At 35.5% G+C, this 21,433-nt stretch overlaps 1 long non-coding RNA gene across 1 annotated transcript; it reads left to right on the top strand.

Annotated features, from left to right (window-relative positions):
• Window positions 1-1,522: 1,522 nt before the first annotated feature.
• LOC131738180 (uncharacterized) lies at window positions 1,523-20,102 on the top strand. The gene is made up of 3 exons (XR_009329724.1): window positions 1,523-1,640; window positions 19,085-19,164; window positions 19,474-20,102. It is a non-coding gene; the product is annotated as an uncharacterized LOC131738180 (long non-coding RNA).
• Window positions 20,103-21,433: the final 1,331 nt, after the last annotated feature.

Raw genomic sequence — 21,433 nt, 5'->3', positions numbered from 1 at the left:
AACATTCCAACCAAACATGAAAGTGCAAAAAAAAGGCAGATCAAAATTTCTTTGATCTGATTTTATGTCTAAATTCTGTCACAACATAACATTTAGTAAGAAGATATTACTATACCCTACAATGGCTTTACAGTTGAGTGTTCAGTGAGCATGAAATGAAAAACTGAATAAATAAAGTAAGCCTGATCCCGAGTGATCTTCAATGGCAATGCATTGACACTTCATTGGTTCTGTACGAAGAGACAAGGGATGAGCAAGGGCAGCTACAATTGTATGCGATATTTGTAGAACAGTGTAGTATGATACTACTGATAGTGCCCTACTCTATCAGGATAAATCCACTGTGTTGTCATTGCTCGTAATCCTGTGGCGTGGTTTGTTCTGCCAAGTTTCCTTCCACTGAAATTGTTATGGCATCCCAATGATACTTCGAAGACAACTTTTCTGTGGACATGTCAGGACATGCTTTCTGAACAGCATCTAATAGCGACCCTATCAAATCAATAAATACCAGCTCAGACTTGAAGGCGGATGCCCACAGCAGTCCCAGCACAGACATGTAACCTAGGCGATAGTCATACATAACTAACCCAGTTAGCAAACCCAAATACTCCAGCCATTTTCAACACGAATGTTATTACACAGATGGCCAATAGGAAGTAGTCACTGTTCTGGTAGCCGGCAGTCTTGCATTTACAAGTTTTTGAATATTTCAACTGCACCATCATCCCAGGATTAAATCATTTATCACAGTATATGGTTCATAAATTCCATTCTTGTAGTTAAACGAGGGTTTAATATAAAATAGGTTTTCTATTTCATGATAGGCTAGCCAATTGTAACAGCATTGCTTCATTGATAACAGCTGGAATTTGCCAGGTGGTAAACAGCTTGGGTTAAGTAGAATTGCAGTCTATAGCAAAACAACATTGACTACTTGTTATGTGTTAATGACAAAACAATCCCTTTAAAGACTGGCATTTGTAATTGCATTGTACTTTATGGTTACCAATGGCTGAAATAATAGCCCAGATTTAATGCAGTCATAACAAAAAAGCAGCAGAGTTTTTATTGTTACATCAAACAGTATAGTGTGTTAGCATATAACAAAATGGATCATAAAATAAGAATTGCTGTCATTGTAAAGCTGTGAATAATTAGCAACTATATAAACTGCAAGAACAATATTTGGAGTATTCTATTTGAAGTTTGAAATGGAGCCGTTGTTATTCTCTTTAAAGTTTTAAGGTATGTCACGAGCCAATTCTGCAGTACATTTTTTCCAAAATTAGAAAGGGAGTTCTAATGTAGTTCTGTGTATAAAGACATTGTAGAGGTGGCCATTCACTGTGAGAAGATAGACATTAACTATGAGGTTGAAGTAACACTTTTTTTTTTTTCCATGCCCAGGAGCTGTTTTTGTCAGGTGGCAGAATGACAATGTTGATAGAACAATGGTAACCAACGGCAACACTTTAACACATTATGTGATCATTTTATTTTATCTCCACTGTAGGTGATAACATCCTATATCCCACCTGAATAAGCCACAATTTTAATGGAACATTTTACTGCACTGGGGAATCATCTTGGATTGTATAAACCCCCTATCCGTGGTTTCTCTGGGATTACCCCTAAAAGTAAGTGATTTATACAACCCCTGATGATACACCAGTAAAATGCTTTAATTCAATCCTGCTGTGGCTTAACTTCTCATCTCCCTATGTGACTAACAGTGCTTATAATCAAACTATTCACACCTGTGCAGTTAATGTCTGCTATGTATATAACCAGTGCACTCTCATTTCTCTTAATAGGACATTGAAGAGATTTGCTCTGTTTATTATTATTTGTTTTTTAGCAGATGCCCTTACCCATATACAGTTGTATACAAAAAGTACATATCAAGAATTACAGTACAATTAAGATCAAAATACAAGATATTTATCACTTGGGTGAGACTACACCGCACCCAGTGGTATAAGAACGTGACCCAGAACTTATTTTAAAACTGAAGGCATTGAAAAAGACAAACGCTTGTCAAATAATGTATTACTGCATTGAAGACATTGAGAAAGACACACATTTGTCAAAGAATATATTACTGCATTGATGACATTGCTAATAAGAAACTGATGGGACAGGCTATGTCGACCTGTGGTTTATCTGAGTTTTTTTTTTAATGTCAAACAATGACTGAGTACTGAATCCCATTAACTGATATCAAATATCTTTGTCTTTACACTAAAGAAGACAGCAAGGGAACAAAGTAAATGAGACAATGTTAGTTCTCAACAGGTATTTCGTTTCCTATGAACACATCGGCTACTGGTGTTCATGTTGCACATCAGTCAGCAATGAAACCAAGGACAGCAGTTTCTTGGTAACTGGCAACCTATTAAGACATATTTTTTACTCACAAAACTCAATATTTTTTTTACTGCTGATTTAATTATGTCTATCCATCAGTGTAGCACAGTTTCCTCCTTTCTGTTCATGATGCACTTGTTTATTGGAAAAGAAAAAAAGAACAGCCTGGTTATGAAGAGTTCAACCACAAGTCAACGAAACTATGATCTATTTAACTCATTTTATTGTGTGGATTTTTTTCTTTTGTCTGCAAGGCAGACTATAAATACAGTATATATTTTAAAATAACAGCCATGACTATTGCACAGAGTGCATCATAATCTATACAATAATCTGTACATGTGTAGCAGTGCAGAGGCTGGGCATGATCAAGCGACAACGCACACACAGGCAAGTGTCTTAACCATTATGCAAAAGAGCCACGCCCGTCTGCATTTAGGCGATCCAGAGCTATCTGTGACAGAAGTCAGAATCCATAATTAAGTTGTAGATTAGCTGTGCACAGCACCTATGTTATTTGCCTGTTCTGTAGCAATAACTATGTTTTCTAGAGGCATGGTGTATCCTTTTTTGTTACACAAACAAACATATTTGTACTACCTGTAACTGGATCACGAAATTGACAAACTTTACAATAAGTGACCCAGTAGTAGAGCAGGCTTGTACATTAATTGTAGACAGACAATACATAGATTCCAGACTACTACAAGTCACTATTTTCCAATCCTGCAGTGTCACTTTATATATTAACTGTATAACTGTATATTGCCTCATCAGGAGATACCAGTAAATTGGTTAAAAACATCAACAAAATGCTGACATCTATTGCTGTCATTTTGAAACAACTATAACACTCCACAACAGACATACAGTACTGTGCAAAAGTTTTAGGCAGGTGTGAAAAAATGCTGTGAAGTAAGAATGTTTTCAAAAATAGACATGTTAATAGATGATATTTATCAATTAACAAAATGCAAAGTGAGTGAACAGAAGAAAAATCTACATCAAATCAATATTTGGTGTGACCACCCTTTGCCTTCAAAACAGCATCAATTCTTCTAGGTACACTTGCACACAGTTTTTGAAGGAACTAGGCAGGTAGGTTGGCCCAAACATCTTGGAGAACTAACCACAGTTCTTCTGTGGATTTAGGCAGCCTCAGTTGCTTCTCTCTCTTCATGTAATTCCAGACAGACTCGATGATGTTGAGATCAGGGCTCTGTGGGGGCCATACCATCACTTCCAGGACTCCTTGTTCTTCTTTACGCTGAAGATAGTTCTTAATGACTTTCGCTGTATGTTTGGGGTCGTTGTCATGCTGCAGAATAAATTTGGGGCCAATCAGATGCCTCCCTGATGGTATTGCATGATGGATAAGTATCTGCCTGTACTTCTCAGCATTGAGGAGACCATTAATTCTGACCAAATCCCCAACTCCATTTGCAGAAATGCAGCCCCAAACTTGCAAGGAACCTCCACCATGCTTCACTGTTGCCTGCAGACACTCATTCGTGTACCGCTATCCAGGCCTTCGGCGAACAAACTGCCTTCTGCTACAGCCAAATATTTCAAATTTTGACTCATCAGTCCAGAGCACCTGCTGCCATTTTTCTGCACCCCAGTTCCTGTGTTTTCGTGCATAGTTGAGTCGCTTGGCCTTGTTTCCATGTCAGAGGTATGGCTTTTTGGCCGCAAGTCTTCCATGAAGGCCACTTCTGACCAGACTTCTCCGGACAGTAGATGGGTATACCAGGGTCCCACTGTTTTCTGCCAATTCTGAGCTGATGGCACTGCTGGACATCTTCCGATTGCGAAGGGAAGTAAGCATGATGTGTCTTTCATCTGCTGCAGTAAGTTTCCTTGGCCGACCACTGCGTCTACGGTCCTCAACGTTGCCCGTTTCTTTGTGCTTCTTCAAAAGAGCATGGACAGCACATCTGAAAACCCCTGTCTGCCTTGAAATTTCTGCCTGGGAGAGACCTTGCTGATGCAGTATAACTACCTTGTGTCTTGTTGCTGTGCTCAGTCTCGCCATGGTGTATGACTTTTGACAGTAAACTGTCTTCAGCAACCTCACCTTGTTAGCTGAGTTTGGCTGTTCCTCATCCAGTTTTATTCCTCCTACACAGCTGTTTCTGTTTCAGTTAATGACTGTGTTTCAACCTACATATTGAATTGATGATCATTAGCACCTGTTTGGTATAATTGTTTAATCATACACCTGACTATATGCCTACAAAATCCCTGATTTTGTGCAAGTGTACCTAGAAGAATTGATGCTGTTTTGAAGGCAAAGGGTGGTCACACCAAATATGGATTTGATTTAGATTTTTCTTCTGTGCACTCACTTTGCATTTAGTTAATTGATAAATATAATCTATTAACATGTCTATTTTTGAAAACATTCTTACTTTACAGCATTTTTTCACACCTGCCTAAAACTTTTGCACAGTACTGTACAAAACGATAGATCAATATAATGGGTGTGATTATTACTTTCGTGCACTAGGTAATGGTTATTACTGTAGATGCAAATTGCATATAGATGTAACAAGACACAACAGAAGAGCAGACATATTTTCACAATCACAGCCTCGTAGAGCAGAATTGTGTGCTACAGAACTATTTACTTTACTTGGGAGTTTAAAAGAAAATCAATTTACCATTTCATGAATCATTTCTACACCTTCCAGCACTTCATAAATGGTATTTAAATTAGTATCAGAGAGGAAATACATTAAAGCTCACTTCTTATAAATTTTCTCCCTTCTGCTTTCATGAACAGTTGAAAATGTAAATTGAAATCTGTCTGCTCGAGTCACTATGCAGATATCATCACTGATTGTGAATTACCATATTCATGCCCACCCATGATATTCCATATATTCTTTATTGGCGAGATGGAAAACAGTAATGGAAAAATATCCAAAAGCAAGCTTTTTATTAAAATGCAATACCAGTAAGATATTGTTTTTCCCCTGAATGAAGTAATAAGTGCAGACTGCTCAATAATCTTCCCGTTTCTTTAAATATCTTATCTGTGCCAGTCATCCATAAGACAATAGCAGCTCAGCCTTAGGAGGTATTTCCTTCTTTATGGTCAATTCCTGGCATAATTCCCACATTCTGAAGCATGACTCACTTCCTAAAGGTTTTATACATTTTAGGTAAAATGAATTTAACAACAGTACAGGACTGTAATACTCCAAATTGCCTCATACAAAGCTACTGGTTTACCATATAATAATAATAATAATAATAATAATAATAATAATAATAATAATAATAATAATAATAATAATAAATCTTTTATATAGCACAATTCATGAGCAATACAGCTCAAAGCGCTTTACGAGCAGAATAAAACACAGAAACAAAAAAAAAGTACTATTAAAAGCAGAAGTAACAACACAACTCAAACTAAAACATGTTAATATTAAGAAAAAGCAATTATTATAAAAATATGTTTTTAATCGAGATTTAAAAATAACAATTGAGGGTGAATCTCTAAGAAAAGACGGTATAGAGTTCCAGAGTGTGGGAGCATTAAAACAGAAAGCAGCCTCTCCCATCCTTTTACGATTCACCCTCAGAATACACAGGAGGCCAGCGTCAGCAGATCTAAGAATGCTTTCCGGCTGGTATGGAATTAGCATGTCATTCAAGCAGTCTGGAGCTAATCCATTCAATGCTTTAAATACTAGTAATAAAACTTTAAAATCAATCCTATAACGCACAGGAAACCAATGCAATGATGCCAACACAGGAGTAATGTGAGCCCCTTTTTTTTCGTTCTCATTAGCATTCTAGCAGCTGCATTTTGCACAAGCTGCATAGAGCATGACATGTAAGTCCAGAAAATAAAGCGTTACAGTAATCTAATCTAGAAAAAATAAAAGCATGTACTAATTTCCCAGCATCATCCAAGGACAGAAAATGTCTAACTTTAGCAATATTCCTCAAATGATAGAAAGAGACTCTAGTAATATGTTTAATATGCGCTTCAAAGCAAAGTTCAGTGTCAAAAATAACCCCCAGGTTTCTGACCTCAGATTTTACATTTGAGTTTAACAAACCTAAATCAATGTTTGTCGACTCCATCTGTTGCTTAGAGCCTAAAAGTAGGACTTCTGTCTATCCTGGTTTAACTGTAAAACATTTTGAGACCTCCAGCTTCTAATAGGGCAGCAGTGTGGAGTAGTGGTTAGGGCTCTGGACTCTTGACCGGAGGGTTGTGGGTTCAATCCCAGGTGGGGGACATTGCTGCTGTACCCTTGAGCAAGGTACTTTACCTAGATTGCTCCAGTAAAAACCCAGCTGTATAAATGGGTAATTGTATGTAAAAAATAATGTAATTGTATGTAAAAATAATGTGATATCTTGTAACAATTGTAAGTCGCCCTGGATAAGGGCATCTGCTAAGAAATAAATAATAATAATATCAGCAAGACACTTGAATAAGACATTGATAGCTGTTATGTCACCTGGTTTAACAGATATATAAATCTGTGAATCATTTGCATAGCTGTGAAAACTCCACGTACTGTTGGTTTCAGATCGAACAATACATTACATTTGAATCATGGCAGGTAGACCTTATTTATTGATTCTGAGAGCCTGTGCTTGGATTACAAGTGACATTCTATGAAATGTCAAGGTAACCATAAGAAACCCATTAAAAATGATTGAATGGTCTGGGCCAGATGTTTCTTACGATGGGACATAAATATTAGTCTGCCTACTAAAATAAATCAAATTAGTGCCTTTCTCATTTTTAACAGTCTTGATGGTTTAATTTCAATAATTTTATTCCAGTCCCACAAATATTTTTTTTAGTTCCCTCCTTACACCAGATTACAAACTATATTTCTAGTTTATCAGAAATTATTGACTTGATTCATTGAGCTAATTTAATCCTTCCCTCTTAGCAACAGTGGTAACAATATGAAGCCCCACTGTCCCTGTCCCTGTCTCCACCTTTAGGAATACAGTACCAGCTGCTGAGGGGCAATGAGAGTCCATCATTATTGACTGCTTTTGTAAACTAAGTTAAAATGAAGGGTCTCCATGGAATGGTAGTACAAATTAAGACTATAAGCCTTGAAATCGGCCCTGCATAATTAGTCAAAAATTAAAGCAAGTCAAGACTCTCTCTGGTAGGTTATAGTCCAATTACGTGATTGTCTGAATAATCAAACTGCTTTTCATTTTTGAGATTGGGCACTTAAAATGATATGCTGAAATCAGCTAACAGGGGAATCAATAATTAAAAACAAAATACTATTCATGACAACACTGAGCCTAATTTATTTTGATTCACTTTATAGTTGTGCTGATACAAATATCAGAATATTTGAACACATTTTTTTTAACATGTATTCGGATACAACAATCAGATGTTCGTATTCGCTGCAAATGACAAAAATACCTTGCACTTATTTACCATCTCATCAGAATGTGCATGACAGTTTAAAAAAAATGGCAAATGAAAAAGAGCTCTGTGTGATATGTGAGATTAATATATATATATATATATAAAAACACAGAATCAACACAGCAGCTCTTCAGCCTCTATTTAAAAGTTTTAGACAGCAAAAGGTAAACAAACTAGATTATGCACACGCACATATGCCATCTGGGACAAAAATGCATTGTGCTGCTTTAGAGCAAGCCAGAAACAAGGCAAGCACATCATTCAGGAATGCCTCGCTTAAACAATACCCAACTTCCTGAAAATGTGTAGTGATTTTTATATAGACTGTATATATATATATATATATATATATATATATATATATATATATATATATATATATATATATATATTGTTGCGACTTTCTGTTATGTGGAATGTAATAAACGAGTACCAAAATGGTGAGTTTTTTTCCCCTTCACTTTACAACGCCATTTTCACGTTTGTTTTATTTGAAGTGTTAAAATTAAATTTCAGTTTGCTTGTTCAGCTACAAAAAGACACAAGTAAACCTCCTGTTATTACTTTATGAAAATGTGGCTATGGCCACTGTTTACTGTGAAGAAACGGCAAGGCAAAGAATGAAAAAAGATAAATAATGCGTTGTCAAATTTATGTACTATTTATTTCGGGAATAAACAAAACAATGTTTAACTTGAACTGCTATTTGGCATCATTTGTTTTGTAGTTAATTCACTAGGGTAAAATAAGTCCTACACAACTTATTATTTTAACATGTTACATATTGTAAGGTCTTGCTGTAAAATAAAGGCGCACACACAGAGGGCCACGGACACACCCCTGCCCTTGCTGCTGCCTCTACCTGCGTTCAGAGCAATACAATGGCTTTTAATACTTTTTGAAAAATGAACGAATATTTAAATTATGAGCGAATATCCGAACATGAAAATCCTGTGTTTGTCCCAGCACTACTTTGTAGTGCTTGGGATACTTATGCATCCACCAGAGTGAATATTGAGCAATGATTAGTTTGTTTTGGTAATTACCTCATTATAAATGATGTTTTTATCCAACATTTCCCTGCAAATTGTTTTGATTAGGACGATTTAACTTCATTTTTTAAAGTCTCAGTACACGGATGCGTTTTCAACTATAAGCTTGCCAAACATTAACACATGCATTCCCATTCCCATTCCCTGTACACTATCTGTTTTTGCTGATCCTGGGGTGGGTATGAGGTGTGTCTTTCTGGAGTTTCAAAGAACAAGGAAATACAGTCAACCTCAAATACCTATTCACATGACCTATATGAAGCACTATCACAGCGTTTTGAAAAAGTGATTGTGAATGAATTGAAGGGCAGTCACATGGTTTCAATGTGTGTTGACCGTGCATTATTAAGGTAGTTTGGATAGTATCCATTCTAACTGAGACCTAGACAGGCAAGTATATTATTTTGGAGGTATACAATAAAAACAAGCAATTATAAGTAGCATTGTTATACTTTACTCTTGAGATTGCTTGTTTAAAATAATGGGTATTTTTATTTATTATTATTTTATTATTTTTTTATTTCTTAGCAGACACCCTTATCCATGGCAACTTATAATTGTTACAAAATATCACATTATTTTTACATACAATTACCCATTTATACAGTTTAAAGTACCTTGCTCAAGGGTACCAAAGTCATTGTATTTATCTTGCTCTTAACTGTATTATTACTTGTACTGTGATTCTTGAAATGTATTTTTGTTTACGACTATAAGTCACCCTGGACTAGGGCGTCTGCTAAGAAATAAATAATAATAATAATAATAATAATAATACAGCAGCAGTGTCCCCCACTTGTGATTGAGCCCACGACCCTCCGGTCAAGAGTCCAGAGCCCTAACCAATACTCCAGACTGCTGCCCCAACTATTTATTTCGTCTCTTTTGACCAAAGACTGTTTAACAATTGCAATCCCCAAATAAATGACATTGTGAGGAGCATTCTGTGGTAACTGAAATTGTGAAAGAACTGTGGTAGTCCGCACCAAACTCATAAGAAGACCGATCACTATAATAGGTGTGATTACTACTTTTTACACTAGGTAATGGGAAATCCTGTTTTTGTTATCACTAATTTTTAGAGAGTCTGAAATCAATGAAATGTGGCAAAGAGCCCTTATGGGTTGATTCCTTGGCTGTGAAAAGTGAGAAATGACACAATTTAACACAAGTCAAATTATCCATCTGGAATCATCTTTCCTTTTTTCATTATCTTTTATAATCAACCAGCATAGTTCAGAGCTGAACAGAGCATTCCTCTTTTCTGGATGCTGAGATTAGAATATGCAGGTTTCTTTGGTTTCCGCAATAGCAGTCAAACAGGCTAAGTAAACATCTTCATATTTTTTTTAATGAGAGCTCTTTAAAATGTTAAACAGATGGAAGATTACAATGTATCATTCATCAGAAGATTAAAGTATTTCTTTACACTGGAGCACTGTTTCTTGTAAAATACATCGTACTGTTCGTGAAAACTCATCAAGTTATTTTATGGTTCCTCCTTGGAAATTGCTTTTCTGATGATGAACCTTTCAGGCTTTTTATTGTTTCATGACCATAAGGCTTTATACCAACCGCACACTATTAACGGTCACAGTGGAAATTGAGGAGCCGCATAATTGTGTTAGAAAAAATGTAAAACAGCTTACGTCTTTATAGATGGCAAAATATTATAGATTGTACAAGGGAAACATTTGTAATGTCTCTTCAGGCAGTGAGTATATCTTCATGCAACATATAATTTGGTATTTCCAATTTCAATGCTACATTGAACACCTTCCATTCCCAAGTCAAAATCAATAAACAATAAATTAAACCAATGTCATATTCCACATTTGTTATATATATATATGATCCTACTTCATTGCAGATCTATAGATAAAGTGTAATGACTCACACTCGACAGAAAAGCAGATTTATACAGTACCCAGCTTTCTTTATCTTTAGTAATACAGTCCATGTATTGCTATAATATGATGCCTAAGAATACATTTTAGTCCATAATGTGGCTATATTTCAGCGATAAATGTTGGGCAAAGACTTGACATGCAATGCTAGTACCTACAACCTTTTTTTGAAAAAATAGAATACCATTTATGACTTGTTATTTCCCCTTTTCTTTGCCGTTATTCAATCAAAGTTCCAAACAGGCCACTGTATTACCAAAAAAGTGGTTGTGGTAAATAAAAAATATAATGCAGCCTCTGTATCCTTTAATGCAAGGGTTACCAATTTTGTTCAACTGCATTAGGTACTGAAGGCCACTATTAGCACTACTTAGGAAAAATGACAAATTAAAAACATTTTAAAACCTGTAACACTGTAAATAAACTTAATCTATATGGTTGTTTTTTTTTAATTTGTATCTTGCGGCCCACAGTTTGGGAACCCCTACTCTAATGGGCCCACCCCATTTGTGGGGAAGAAACTACAGATATGTATTATCAAGTGTCATTTTCACACAATTCATTTGTCATTGTTCAAAGTAGGAGAATGAACTACAGTGCTAGACATAAGTAATCCTTAGGTTTGTTATGTTTTGCTTTATAATTTTATAATTCTGCATTTGTTTAAAAAAAAAAAGAAATGGTAAAATATGCCATACCGTAATTTATTGATAATATAACACACCTTTTCAAAACATTCTTGCTATATACTTGTGCTCATTATAATAACATGAATGAAAAAATGCACCTATATGCATATATATATATATATATATATATATATATATATATATATATATATACATATATATATATATATATATATATACATATATATATATATATATATATATACATATATATATATATATATATATATATATATATATATATATATATATATATATATATATTGAGAATTCATTATATGAAGGACAACAATTTGTACACACATTTTACAGTCAAGTGTATATTATATTACAGCAGGTATTTTCAATTGAGAATACTGAAGATAGTCTTTAGTAAAACTGCATTTTACAGATAACATATATTGTTACAATTGTTTTAGAACAAATGATAGAGGGTTTGTAAGGTGATAGCAGTAACCTATTACTTTACTTTGTCTGAAAGCCATAATTACTGTAGGGAGACTGAAATATAAGCATTAGGGCATTAGGGCATTTTAACTACAGATCTTCCCTATACGTTCCTGTATGTTTCCATTTATAGGACTGGCTCAGTATATCATTGTGTGTAACTTCTTCATTGGTTATGGTTTTAGAGCCAATGTTAAATGAATTAAAATGGCCAAGGTCCTTTCGAGTCAAGAGTAGCTAATATTAGATTGTCTAATGCTTTCAATTTACCAGTATATCCAACCAGTACTTCCAAGATATTCTTTAGTGATTTTATTCATAGAAATATATGTCTTCCTAGTACATTGGTCCATGGGTTCCATTAATTGGTCTTTTTAATTGGATGATACATTTCAATTGAAACCAACCCACAAAAGTGATTGGCTGGCTGGCTGGCTACAGGTTGGACTGGAAACCTCATGAATGGTAATGAGCACTGCTCAGTTTAAAAAGAGGGTACTGCACTTTAGGATTAAAAACAGTGTGCTAACATGTGGAAAGCATTAGAGACATGGTCAATGGAACACAGATAAACTCAGATAAACAGAGTTCCTGGCCTAGGAATCAATTAAATTCTGCACTTCCTTCCTAAAGACCAGGAAAACAGTGTTTTTTTTAAAAGGCACTCAGTGTTTCCCATAATTATATTAACTATTAAATACTGCAGTCATCAATTCTGAAGATTATACAATTGCTGTTAATTGTTAAAGTATTGGAGTCATGGAATATAACAAAGACCAGTTCAAAAGTAACTCTAACAACTGCAAACTATTTCTCTTTCAATTGTATGAGTTTCAAGTGTTCATTACAGCTCCACTGTAAAAGTGCCAGTAAACAAATAAACAATAAAAAGTAATTCAACAGACCAGGTACGTGAAATGCAGAAAGGGTTAAAAACCTGTGCATAACAAATAAAAAAGGTGTTTTTGATCATAGCTTTGTTGTCAATGACCTTTGAGTAAACAGCCTTCATATTGAAACAATCTTATAAATGTCACAGCAGAGCCGTTTTTATAATGGCATCTGTCGTATGTTTGCACAGCACAATGTGTTTGTCTATTCAGATTTCTTAAATGCTATTTTCTTGGTATTTTTTCAGCCTGCAAGTGATCAAGATGATTCAAATTCCTCAAAAGAAGATCATATGCCAACAGTAATGACCTCATTATGCAGCTGAACAATACAATCCTATTTCATTTCCACATGACCCCTTATGAAAAGACATCTTTAGCCTTGAAAGCTCGTGATTTTTTATATTCTTTGTCCAATAAAGAAAGGCCTATAATTCTTCTCACTAATGGTATTTGAATATTTTATACTGAACCATTTAGATGAAAAACAAATATAAGATAAAAAATATATAGATAAAAAATACACAATCTCTTGCTACAAAAACAAAACAACAACAACAACAAAAAAAACATAGATTTGGAGCATATTCTTTCTTGTAACTTAAACTTTGGACAAAAACCCTTACAAGGGAGGTTGAGAGAGAATGATGAACAAAAAAATTAAATAAATAAGTACAAATATATACATTGAATAGGCTATTGGTTTGGCCAGACCCTTTTACATGATGACACATCACTCGTTTCTACTGCTTAAAGTTATCAACCTTTAATAGATTTGCCTATCCACTCAGGGCATTCAGTTCATCCAGTAGTCGCTGTCTTGTTATTGTAGCATGTACCCATAAGATCTTGCCTACTATGGACCGTAGCACAGATAATTCCTCTATCCTACTTCAATGTCAATGAAATACACTTGGCAAAATACAGATGCGGTAGCTCCAGAGACTCTGATATCTTGAAAACTTCAGTTTGATAACTACTGAGTCAACTAAGAGCACACCCTTTGACCCTCCATTCCTGTGTCTGCTCATTGTCCAGCAATTGTAGGTCATGACAGCTCACCCTAAAGTCCACTTCCCGTTGGATTGTATCTGCTTAAGTTTCTTTTCCTCAGAGATTTCCTGTTTCACGACACTTCTGCAAGCTCCTAGGACCAGCGACGACAGTCTCATAGCAATATCTAGAACAGCATTTGTGAAACTCATGTTAGTAGAAAATTCATCAGTAATATTGAATTTGGCTCAAATCAGATTAGCTGAAACTTAAACCAAAACTGTGTCATTGTACACAGGAAATCCTTGTATAGCACCACAAGAGATGAAATGTCCCCAGCACAACACACATATTTTGTATGACATTACTATACATGGTGTACTATTGCCAAAGCATGTACTAATCTGGCTTGTTGAACCACAAAGACCCACTCAGGAAGGTTTAAGAGGATGTCATTATCTGGTTGTACAGTATTTGGGCTGGTCAGGTGTAGGTGCTCTGTACGTAGTGTAAACTTACAGATATCAACTGCTTGGGGTGAATTCAATCCTATCTTCTGTTAAAAGTGGCATGGATACTTATGTATTCATTCTAACGCATGTCCACTCATGACATATCATGTTTTATTCATTAGAGGTTTAACTCATGCTTTGTAAGCATGGGTGGAACGTTGAAAGGTGGGTTTAAAGTATATTCTTTCTAGCCTTATAGAAAGTGTACAATGAATGGTTTCATGGATTTGGACACAATATATATTTTTGCACTTTTACAATCAGTATTACCTTTCATTGACCTTCATTGTATCTTGATATTGACTTTTGTACTATTTATTCTCTAACAGCAAGCATAACCAATCTGGAAAACAATTACAAGAGTAATAATTGCATCCATTTTTTAAATTGACCTTGTCAAGATAATTGTGCTGGTTGGCAGCTTCAGGTTCCTGTTAACACATGGGTTGGCACATTGAGTGGAAAATGTAATAGTTCTGCTGGCACCAAAAAAAGAGCTATTTTGTGTTATTTAGTTACTATAGAACAAACCACGACAGAGGAACAACCTTTCGTGAAAAAGGTGCTGTTTTTTTCATTTTGAGACAACATTTCCATAAGCAGTGTCTCTTTACTAACCACCAGATTGATATAATTATACTGCCAGGCTTTAAGCCCAAAACAAGGATTGATCTTAATATGATTTGTTCATCTAATATGACAGTATCCCATCTTTAATAAGAGTCAAACCTGAATATGAAATCAGTTTTGTTCCTGTACCATACAGTTTTATTTCTCCATTTGAGCAGGGGATGTCCACTTTTTGGCAAAATGTTGTTTTTTTTTTGTTTGTTTTTGTAAACCTACCTGTTTTCTTTTTTAACCGACCTACATTATGCTAAAGAATTTACCAGTGTACAGTGCGTCTCTGAGTTGAAGTTAGTTCAAGGTCATTCTCTCCACTTAAAGATAGGAGGCATTGTATATTAAAATTAGATTATAAAAGAACTATAATAGAACTGATTTGAATCTTTGGTTTAACCATGAAACCAAACCAGTGTTTATACTAGAAAACCATAGACGATTACTTACATTCTGTGGGAGAACGCTGCTGCACTCACAGGTATATATATATTTGTATTTAACAAAATGAAAAGGATGCTTAACCTTCCTAACCTTATATAACATCCACATTCATAATAAGCATAATATAGCATTCACAATTCATGTTTCTCAAACTGTCTAAACGTTTATCTCCAAATTTTAGAGGTAGCCTCTGCCCTGTTTGGGTTATATAATACAGCAATACTATGAAATACGAGGGCTGAAGATGTCACTCTTCCTGACGCCTTGCTGGACTGTTACTAATTATTGTTATAAAGTTCAGGCATTACATCCTGACCAAAGGGACTGCCACAGATTATAACCACACATTTATTTCTGCCATAAAGCCTTAGCTTTCAAAGCAAAAGGGGAAAAAAGCTCTAAGGGATATAATCCAGAAAATACATTAACTAGATTCTAAAATTGCTTTTCTTCATGCCATGGACTGTACACAAGAAAAAAGATCACTCTTGGTGCCTGTTGACAGACAAATGTAAGGGGCAGGAAATAGTTTCAGCTTCAGTTGTCTCAGCATAGAACAGGGCTTAGCCTGTTGTCAACGCTTTGATAGTGCCACCAAGTGCTTGTGGGTAAAAACAGGTCTACATCCTCGCTATACTAACCAAATGGTGTAAATATTAACTGTAGATTGTTTTTGCCGGTATATAAACACATGTTAGTACTTTAATGAAGCACAAACATGATTAAGTTGTTACATCCAAACCTCCACTAGAAAAGAACATGGAAAGTTGAACCACAGGCTATGTTTTCATTTTCAAGTGTGGAAGGGAATTCACAGAAGTGATGTCATTCTGTCTGAACAGCCAAGACCAAAGTTATTTTTGAAAACCTATGGCCAAAATATTTCTTCCTTTGTTAGCAAGATGTGTGCGAGATGAAAATATTTCTTCCTTTGTTAGCAAGATGTGTGCGAGATTTCCATTTTAGGGCCTAGAAACAGAAAAAGTAACACCATCGATCCACCACATTCTTTATTGGGATACAATGTGACTACATATAGTGCATTTTTCTTATGACCTACAATTATAAACTAAAAGTTAACAGATATTATGTTGCTGGGCCTCCTGGACAATGCTAGCTATATCCGGTATATAGCAAATAAAACTGAAATATAAAAATATATAAAACGAATACCTTGCAAAGACAACATTATGACTACATCTAAAAGTTGCTTTAAACTCAGACTGTCATGCATGACATTATTGCAGAGATGCTATTGGAATTACTTTGATCTTTGTTCTGTACTTGTCTGAAATGCACTCTTTGAGGCAATACAATCAATGCATTAACCATGAGTCATAAATTATTAAGTCTTGTAAATCTAATTAAACCTTCTCTCCCTTAGGTATTATTATATCTTTATGAGTTATGTGTCAGGCTTCATATACTGTGCAACTCGTTTCTGAATGCCTGCACCATGTATCATAAATTTCAGTATCATCTGTGTCTGAAGACATTTAAGAAGGACTGGGGAAAAAAAAGCTCCCGATCATTTTTGGAGATGTCCTGTTCCTGTTTACAGGGGTTCAGGAATCAAAGAAGGAAGGACCCCTTCTCTTTGTAATAGTCCCTGATTTATTTCATGTACACAAATTAAGAAACTCCTTTCCTACAAGCACCGTTGCTTAATATTGTTTATGTATATGTTATTTATATGTTTGGGATAACATTGTTTAGACATTTTACTTAATCGGCTTTGTACAGTAGGTTTGCCTTAATTTATATATATTAATGTAGACAGAACCTTAGTTTAATGTATGTCTCTCACTCCAAGCATCTCCAACAAAACTATATTCCCTTCCACCATGTTGACTTTAGTTGAGTTTTGGCCCATGGAAAAGAAACAGAGCCCACAGCAGCACTACATGTGATACCTGGTTTAACAGTACTTCCAATCCAAGTGATCCAAGGTTTTGGCTACAGAATCTGATTGGATTTGCTACATTTTTCTTTCTTGGGAATACAGGCTCATCAGGTGGCACCAAAATACAAACAAATAGGGGACCTTGTAGTACCATGCCAGTGTTGAAAAGCAGTAGTGTTTTTATAGGGTGGTAAGGGGGAAGCAAGAGCCAGAAATAATTGCATGGCTGGATTTCACACAGAAGACAATAAAGGCAGGGGGTTGAATATATATATATATGAGCAGATGAGCAGTGGCAGTCTATGAGAAGTGGTGTCTAATGGTGGATTCACACAAACAACCCTATTGCATATCTATCAACTGTCTACCACCTAAACTTCAATACATACTGTACATATTATCATATTGTAATGAGTTGGTATCTCAACTCTTTGAACCGTATAGTTTGTGGTTCGCGTCAAGCCTTGAATGGCAAGGCTTGACGCGAACCACAAACTATACGGTTCAAAGACAAGCGTCTCGCCATTCAACTAAAGAGCAAATAGCCAAACTAAAAGCACTTACTGTAAAATGTGACGTACAGTATGTCTTTCTTTTGGTTTATACAACCCATTTCAGTATATCAATTGTTGGGGTTGGAGGTTCCAACAAAAATACAGGGGTGTCTATAGACTTTAACCCAGCCATTAACAATCCAGCATTGTAGATAAGAGGCAGTGCTTCTGTGCCCAGTGAGAACTCTAATTGTTGCCATTTGTAAGGTCTGGTAATAATTGTCCAATCATCATTAGTTAAAATGTTTTGCTAGGTTGCACAAACTGAGTAGACGCCCCTTCCCCTTCCCCTTTACATAGCTTTGTGCATCAACAACTTTATATATCTTTATTGTAATTATCCTACACAAAAATGAATGATTCAACATGAAATCCTTGAAACTGATAGTTGAAAAAAATAAATAAATAAACATGCTTTTTCTCAAAGTATGCAAGCACAGCTCACCTCACTGAGGCATTCAAAACCATATATTATACAATGGCAAGAATAGAAGGATAAATCTCATTAGATATCAACCAATATGTTCCAACCTGTGTAGATATGTCACCAAACCAGCACAGCGTGCAACTTTTAGAACCATTCTGCCGGATGCTCTTCACAATGTATTTGGGAGGGGTGGGCTGCTACTTGACATACTTTACAGTTCTATAAAAACACCTTACGGTTTCAAAATGGGAGTACAAGGTTGCTAAGAAGGCAAAGAATAGATAATGAGAGCAATCTGAACATTTGAAAATTACCCTCCCCTGGGCAATACTCTGTTCTCCTTTCCTCTTCACTTGCCAGGAGCCTCTATTAGAAGATCCAGTTTCTCTTAAACAACAAATTCTGTTAAGGCTTTACAGAGATGGAAACTAACACACACACACACACACACACATACACACACACACACAGACTCCTAAGGATGCAGACAGAGGCTTTGAAGTACAAAGTGCTGCTTAACCCTCAGCCTGAAGAGTAGAAGATTAACCCCTTTCATTCCAGGACCACCCAAAGCCAGGCAGAATTTAAAAAGGAAACTCATTACCTTTTAAAATAAGAGTTTGTTTTCCCTAAGAATTAGAAACATGAGCTCTTTTCTCTTTCATAACCCCCCACTCCCCCCCCCCCCCCCCCCCCCAAACCAATTTCAGGACATCTGTCAAACAGGCCTGAATATTTGAATAGAAATTTAAGAATAAACAAACAGGTTAGTGAGAAATTAAATCTGAAGTGATGTTTTTATTAAAAATTCTTAAAACAATGAATTTCCCTCTTTTGACAGGCCTTGGATAATACAAACTCTGAGTGCTGTGTTAAAGTTCAACCCCATTTGATTAATCCTGTTTGTGTCTTGAAATAATGGTGAGTAAAAAACAATGCCCAGAAATCATATTATCACTAGTAATTCCAATGTACATGCTGGTTTATTGATCTTATTCCTAACTGAATAGAATGCACGTTCCAGTGAATTATAGAAACAATAATGATTAGAAGTCAGACCGTTAGCTTAGAATAAAAGGTCTAACTGCACTGAACAACAGTAGAGCTGCTTGTTACAGCTTGAGGGGGGGGGTTCTCATTGTGCTTCTCCATATAGCTATTAAAACACATGAATTTAGCAAAATCATAAAAAAAAGTTGCTGTTTTTGAATGTTTTGTTTCCACCAACAGAACCATAGAAGAGGACCAAAGGCGAGGCCATTTAACATAACACGAAGGGTCTTACCAGACGATAAAGCCCTCTTATGAGGGTTCTATTGCTATTAGAAAATGGATACTTACAAAAAAAAAACATTTACAGTTTTTCTGTTTGTTTTCTTTTGTGATTTTAAGCAGCACTATTTTTTGTTGCTAATGAATCCAAACGTCTTCCTCATTGTTCTGTGAGTAATGCTCACAGGGCTGCCAGATTGGTGGGTTTCGAGCCAAATTTGGCTTGTTTTTAAAACATCTAGCAGGTAAATATTGTTTTTGGCGGTTTGGCTATTTTTTGGCTATTTTTTATCATGCATGTTTTTTCCTTTTCCTTTCAATTACAATACAGTATATTAAGTAATCGCCAGCGCAGGACTTCAATCCCCACAATTCCATGCTGTGACTCAATTACTTTTGGTAATTACTTCCTAAAGTCCAACGCAGCTAATATGTACTAAACTACAAATGTTGTGACTTAACATGATACAGAACAACTGTATCTGCCAACAGTTCTGTACAATTTTTCCCCCCTTGTGCCTGGTTTCATCAGGTAACAAATAACAGTGCTTGTGCTATTAATTTGACAATTTGAAACAAACAAGGAAAGCAGATTAGTAATATATATATATATATATATATATATATATATATATATATATATATATATATATATATATATATATATATACTGCTGTGCAAAAGTCTTAGACATGTTGCATTTTTCTACTCTGATGCATTATGGGCATAAGCAATTTACTCAAAGCCTCCACTGGGTGTTTTTTCTACTATTATAACAACCTTGACTTGCATAATGAAGGAAAAATATTGAGTGAAATAGCTCGCATCACTCGATTTTCAAGATGTGGTATCTGAAGCATAATCAACAAGTACAGAGAAACATCATCTGTAATTGACAAACCCAGGACTGGAAGACCCAAAAAGCTGTCTAACAAGGATGAGCAATACTTGAAGATAATATCCTTAAGGAATAGAAAGAAGACAAGCATTGACTTGACAACAGAACTGGCAGAAGGCACAGGAGTCGTTGTCCATCAAATCAACAGTATGAAGGTCACTCTTGAAATCAGGGCTTAAAGGATGTGTTGCAGAAAGAATATCTCTGTTAAGAAAGGGGAACAAGACTAAAAGGCTAAAATATGCACAAGAACACAGAAATGGGACTATGGAACAATGGTCAAAGGTGCTTTGGACTGTTGGTGGATGGACAACGACACTTGTGCCTTCTGCCAGTTGTTCTGTTGTCAATTCAACGCTTGTCTTCTTTTCTGGTAGAAGTATTTTGTCTTGTGTATTTTACTATATAGATAGCCAACCTTTATTGAGGCTTAATTGTCTGACTTACATATTTTAAATGGATTTAGTTGTGTTTTGATTTAATAACAGTTAACCACAAGCAGAATGAAAAATAAAGTGGTCACACTTTAACTAAAACGGTCAACAGATAATCCTTCTTGTTTGATTTTCAATGTAACTTTGTTTATCTACTTTAATTTGTACCCATGGGGGCATACATCGCCTTGCTACCAGTTACAGTTCTGTTTCCAATAACAACCCCCATCTGCTAACATAGACTGCAGGTACCCAGCCCTACACTCACCCATCAACAGCTGCTAAGAACCCCTTTAATTAGATTTTGTTTTTTTAAATCTGCAGATTTGTAATGTGATCCACAGGGTCCATAGCTCCCTTTGTTCAATGTTACACCAAATCACATTAAGTGGAAAACAATAACTACCTGACAGCTCTATGTCTGTAAGGGTTCTTAGCACTAATCTGCTATTGAGAGTAATACTATTAGCCAGAATTCTAGCTGTGACTTTGATACACAGATTATGGGAAGCCCTTGTGTTGGAAATCAAGTGCAGGCAGTGTCATCGCCTGAAAAAAAAAAAGTGGAACTTGACAGTGTGACTTC

The sequence above is a fragment of the Acipenser ruthenus genome, chromosome 10, assembly GCF_902713425.1.
Source record: "Acipenser ruthenus chromosome 10, fAciRut3.2 maternal haplotype, whole genome shotgun sequence".
Lineage (NCBI taxonomy): Eukaryota > Metazoa > Chordata > Actinopteri > Acipenseriformes > Acipenseridae > Acipenser > Acipenser ruthenus.
This window is presented reverse-complemented; position numbering and strand designations above follow the sequence as displayed.